Genomic DNA, 6,473 nt, shown 5'->3' with positions numbered 1-6,473 from the left:
CACTCAACAAATGTATCTGCTGCTCTTTTCACCTCATCAAAATCCCTGACACACTTTTTGAGGCTCTCCTGGCTCCCTGTCACTAACCGATGAGCAGTCAGTAAGTCCATGCCACTGGTTTGGAGATACTTGGAGAGAGGTGACGTGATCTCAAATATTCGGAGAAAGATCTGAGCGGTCAGTATGGTCTCAAACCTTAGGAGAGCCTCTGTGTACCCTCTGGCTTTCGCTCTGACTGTTGGCTTCATGGAGACATCTTCTTCAATCTTTGTTAATGTTGACACCAAGTCGATGAACAAGGCATGGTCAGGATTGCCAAAACACCCGAAAATCTTGCTCAGAGCCCGATCCTTGGCCCACCACCTTGTCTCCCCGATTGTAGTAAGCCGTTTGTGTCTAGTATCTTCACTCACTTTCTCCCACATGTTCATACGCATGACTCTCTGATGAATACAGCAACATCATTAAGAAGTGAGAAGAGCGATGCACTGGCTACCACAATGCCTGTGGTGTCTCCTAGCACAAGGTTCAGGACGTGTGCGTAGCACCAGATGTGGACTTGGTTGGGAGATTCTGCGGAAAGCAAGGTGGAGAACCCCTTGTATTGGCCCTGCATATTTGCTGCTCCGTCAGTTGAGTTTCCCACACAGTTCCCAAGATTGATGTCCACCTTCGCCAGAGTTTTCCTCAGTAGCTCCACAAAATACTCCCCAGTTGACAACTCACAGTCAACCACAGCTACGAGCCTCTCGTGAATCACATCTGTCACATATCGGAGGATGACAGCACACTGGTTTAGACGTCAAATCCTGTGTGGTGTCGATCTGAACAGAAAACATGCCTGCCTCCCTGACTTCCCTAGATATATTCTCCTGGATCAGGTGGCAGATGACATTGATCACCTTGTTGACTGTGTTTTTGGAGAGCAGAGTAATAAAGGACCCTCTGCCTTTAGACCCAATCTCATGCAGCTTTTTGCTTTTCTCTATACATTGGGCAACATGTTCCTGCAGGCATACATCGTATTTGCTGAGCATGATGATTAATTCTAAGAAGTTCCCATGGTCAACCGCAACGTTCTCCAACATGTATGCTGATTCGAATTTGTGGCCTCTGAAGCTTAGACCATGCTTTCCAATGAGTTTGACTACTTCTATGATCCTTTCCATGACTTGTCGTTTCTTCCTGACCTGGTCTCGGTGTAGAGAGATTTGTTTGCCACTGAGTAGGCTTGCTATGTCTACTTCACTAGCCTTCATGAAATATGCTGTTGCACTTTCTCTGTGGACTTGGTTTCTCTCGTGCTCTTCTATCCTTTGGTGTACATGCCTCCAAGCAGTCATTCCCCCTTTGATGAATGAGCCGTCATTTGCTGATGAATTTGCATACACTAAACATACTGTACAGTAAAGCGAGTTGGATTTCTCACAATATGTAAGCCACTTTCTGTTGATTCCATCTTTGTTGTTGTAGATACTTCTACCGGTGTGTTTTTGGGGTTGTTGAGGGTGGTATGAGAAAAATGCCTATATATCTTTAACTGCAGGCCGGGCAAAGTAATCAAAGCTCACTTCATCAGTCAACATCTCCATGTCTTTTGGTTCTTCTGTGCTGGACTGGGCTCTCTCTCTCCCTTCAGGGTCAGCTGTGCTGGACTGGGCTCTCTCTCTCCCCTCAGGGTCAGCTGTGCTGGACTGGGCTCTCTCTCTCCCCTAAGGGTCAGCTGTGCTGGACTGGGCGCTCTCTCTCCCCTCAGGGTCAGCTGTGCTGGACTGGGCGCTCTCTCTTTCCTCAGAGTCAACTGCATAAGAAGAACATCAGCAATCAATAATAATGGCTTAAATTCATACAGCGTTTTTCAGCCTTTTGAAAACACCCAAAGTAGTAGTAGTAGTAGTAGTTTATAGTCATCATCTCACACAATACAATATACACCATCATTTAACAATATTTGATTTTACAGTGACTGAAAAGGTACAGACTGAAGCATAATGCTTGTATATGCCTGTCCTATATTCTTAACAAAAATTACAAAAATGAAGACTCCAAAACAGTATTCTAAAAGAAAATAGCAAAAAAAAACAGTATTATTCACCCTTGTAGTTTTCAAAAATAGCCCACACACTACACCGGCCAACACACCGGCCCACATTAGTGGCCCACACACTGGCCCACACACTGGCCCACACACATAATTTTATTTTCTTTATTTTTTTTGGACCAGCCCACTTTGGTTCCGGCCCATCGGGATTCGTCCCGAACGTCCCGATGGCCAGTCCGCCACTGCCCAAGGGGATCAATAAAGGAATATCTTATCTTATCTTATCTTATCTTATCTTATCTGATCTGATCTGATCTTTCGCGTTCTGCGATCTGATTGGCCACTGACGTTTCTGGTCATGTGACATGTGCGCCCAATCGCGTGACGCGCCCATTTCCGCCTCGAACAGCAGCAAACTACCTAACGCCTAGTTTATCACTGGTTAAGCTTAGGCGACTCTTTCGAAGTTGGTTAAGGTTAGAGTTTGGAATCAGGGCTGGTGTTCTATCGCCCTACTCTAAGACAAACTCTAACCTTAACCAACTTCGAAAGAGTGCCTAAGCTTAACCGGTGGCAGAACTTGCCGTCACACGATTGGCGCGACCAGAAACGTCAGTGGCCAATCAGAGAGCAGAACGCGAACGCGGAACTGGAAATCCGTTAGTTAAAGAATTCAGGCGGTTTGTATACACTGGAAACAGAACAGACTCATGTTTCGAGTTCTGATGGGCTATGGAATAAAACAAATAAAAAGATAATATTTTCTATCTACAAGTCGAAACTCTTGAAGAACATAGTATAGTGAATATACACACAATTTAAACATATTTTTAGTTTTAAACTTGACTGTAACATGTAACAACTCCCCAACAATGGCGATATACTGTATTTCATGTGTTGTACTTTGGGATACTATACTTTGCTGTAAATAGGAACATGGGGAGGTGGATGAACCAGGTAACGTCTAGAACCTCCTGGTGGAACCCCTGCCGTCTCTGGACCCTTCCCACCTGCACCACCTCCTTCACACGGTCTCACAGCCCGTTCTAATCTGTGATTGTAAACAAAACACCAAACCGCCAGTTAATATCAAGGCCCTTCCCCCGCACGCACACACACACACACACAGAGTGTGACTCACAGGATTTTCCCCTGATGTCATCACACACATGCCCTGTGCCGCGTCACTGCCACTCACTGGTATTGCAACACAAACATACCCACCTGATATTACAGGCCCTGTGACCGTGTTTACTGCTAACTCACTAACTCCAACATCATGGGAGGATTGAAGAGAGAGATCTAGATATTACCTGGTTCATAGAACCACGATCGATGACCTGTTGATCTAGAATGATATTACCTGGTTCGTAGGACCATAATAAATTATCAATGACCATGATTCATAGGGCCAGGTAATATCTAGAGAGAGAGAGAGAGAGAGAGAGAGAGAGGAGAGAGAGAGAGAGAGAGAGAGAGAGAGAGAGAGAGAGAGAGAGAGAGAGAGGGATAGAGAGAGAGGGATAGATAGAGATACAGAGAGAGAGAGAGAGAGAGAGAGAGAGAGAGAGAGAGAGAGAGAGAGAGAGAGAGAGAGAGAGAGAGAGAGAGAGAGAGAGAGAGAGAGGGAGGGAGTGAGAGATGAGAGTTTGAATAGGCAGGTTTGTGTTTAGTTTCTGTGCTCCTATGGAGCTGGGAATGGCATGCTGTGACCTGTTCCATGTCTTACAGTACCAGACCCCTGTGCAGAGAAACACCCACAACCTTACCGTAGCAGTGTACAGATTCAGTGGAATTGCACCAACAGCTTGGACTGCAGTTGACTTCCTGTTGCAGTGTTTGCTAACATCAACAACCGACAGGAAGTTGAAACCATCTATAGAGACATGCTATAGCACAAGTGAAGTGTTCAAATCACAATATGAAGAATGTGTGCACATTGAATACAAGCTATTAAACTGAAGACATAGTGGAATGAACAAGGTTAATGGAATTAACAGGTGCCCCCCAGGGCTGTGTTCTGAGCCCCCTCCTCTACTCGCTGTACACACATGATTCATCAAGTTTACTCACGACACAGTTGTGGTGGGCCTGATCTCTGCAAACGACGAGATGGCCTACCTGGGAGAGGTAGAGAACCTGGCGCTGTGGTGCCGGGAGAACAGCCTCTCCCTGAACGTCAGTCAAATTAAATAGATGATTGTGGACTTTAGGAGGTCGGGAGCCAGGGACTACAGCCCCCTCAGCATCGACGGGGCACCGGTCAAGAGAGTGAACAGTTTTAAGTACCGCGGAGTCCACATATCCGAGGACTTGACATGGACCACACACATTGATAGTGTAGTGAACAAGGCACGGCAGCGCCTCTACTTCCTTAGATTGAAAACTTTATTAACAGATTGCAGAATAGGTACAATACAGTACGGCTCAATACAAACAATTGTTAAGGGGATGCAGACCAGAAAAATACTTTCGTCTTGTTTACATCAGGGTCCCTCATTTTCAATTCATCAAGTTAGGCGCCTAAGGAAGTTCAAAGTGAGTCAGAAGATCCTTAAGAACTTCTACTCATGCACAATAGAGAGCATCCTGACTGGTAACATCACCTCCTGGTTTGGGAATAGCACCGCACACGACCGCAGCAGACTACAGAGAGTGGCCCGTTCAGCCAAACGCACAATTGGAGGTGGGCTTCCCACTCTCCAGGACATTTATAACAAGCGTTGCAGGGCCAAGGCTAAGAGAATAACCAAAGACTCTAGTCACCCAAACAACTGCCTCTTTGAACTGCTGCGGTCAGGCAAGCACTACCGGAGTCTCATGGCCAGTACAGCGAGACTCAGAAGGAGCTTCTATCCCCAGGCCATCAGGATGCTCAATGACTCTATGTAACAACCCATCATCTACACTCATTGCACACACATCCACGTGCACACACTCACTTTAAACAAACACTCACCTTATTAACACTCACTTTAGACACTTTAGTACTACATTATATTTACCTATTTATTAAAGAGATTTGCACTACATTCATACCTCATTTGTGTTTGCACCTTACCTTAAAGTTTTGTACCTCATTGTTTACTAATTTTTACTCACTGTACTTAGATTGTACTTAGGCTGTACTTTAGATTGTATATTGTATATTCCTCTTGTATATTCCTCTTTTACTTACTTTTTAACGTACTTCTTTACTTACTTTTTTACTGTATGAAGCACACTCTCATGGGCTCATACAAGCATTTCACCGTAAAGTACATGTATTTTATTGTGACAACTAATAAAACTTGAAAAACTTGAAACTTGGACTATAATGAATTCATGAATGAGTATCAACATTGGATTGAGGTTTGTATTTTCTCAAGTTTGTCATCCAACCAGAGTGCAAATGTAACAGTAAAGTGAAATAGTAATGTACAGGTTATTAAACTGGTTATAACATTTAAATATATAAATGAGTACTACTGGGTATAGTGCTAATCAGATGTATGTACAGAGTTGTAGTATTAATATGTACAGAGATACAGGTATAAAGACACTATGGTAGTAAGTCATACTGGCCAGCAGTGTAACTAGTAAGAGTAGGTAACGGATGTATATATATATATATAGTATCTGCAGATATGTAAACAGGATTATATGCAGTTATGTACAGACAGATGACTGATTATAGAGTTATGCTTATTATAATGTAATAATAATTGTTGTTGTTGTTGTTGTTGTTGTTGTTGTTGTTGTTGTTGTTGTTGTTGTTGTTGTTGTTGTTGTTATTTATTTAATTTCTTTATCAAGGTCATAGCAGCTTCAAAAGGAAACACAATAATGAACTAAAACTGCAAGCATTCTTCAACTCAACTGCAGGCTTAAGAACCTTGGGGTCTGGTCAGAGGGTCTTAAGAACCTTGGGGTCTGGTCTGGTCTGGGGATCTTAAGAACCTTGGGGTCTGGTCAGAGGGTCTTAATAACCTTGGGGTCTGGTCAGAGGATCTTAAGAACCTTGGGGTCTGGTCAGGGTGTCTTAAAAACCTTGGGGTCTGGTCAGAAGATCTTAAGAACCTTGGGGTCTGGTCAGAGGATCTTAAGAACCTTGGGGTATGGTCAGAGGGTCTTAAGAACATTGGGGTCTGGTCTGGTCAGAGGGTCTTAAGAACCCTGGGGTCTGGTCAGAGGGTCTTAAGAACCTTGGGGTCTGGTCTGGTCAGAGGGTCTTAAGAACCCTGGGGTCTGGTCAGGGGATCTTAAGAACCTTGGGGTCTGGTCAGAGGGTCTTAAGAACCTTGGGGTCTGGTCAGAGGGTCTTAAGAACCTTGGGGTCTGGTCAGAGGATCTTAAGAACCTTGGGGTCTGGTCAGAGGATCTTAAGAACCTTGGGGTCTGGTCAGAGGGTCTTAAGAACCTTGGGGTCTGGTCAGAGGGTCTTAAGAACCTT

This window comes from Notolepis coatsorum, assembly GCF_963971535.1.
Source record: "Notolepis coatsorum genome assembly, chromosome: 1".
NCBI lineage: Eukaryota > Metazoa > Chordata > Actinopteri > Aulopiformes > Paralepididae > Notolepis > Notolepis coatsorum.
Note: the sequence above shows the minus strand (reverse complement) of the source record.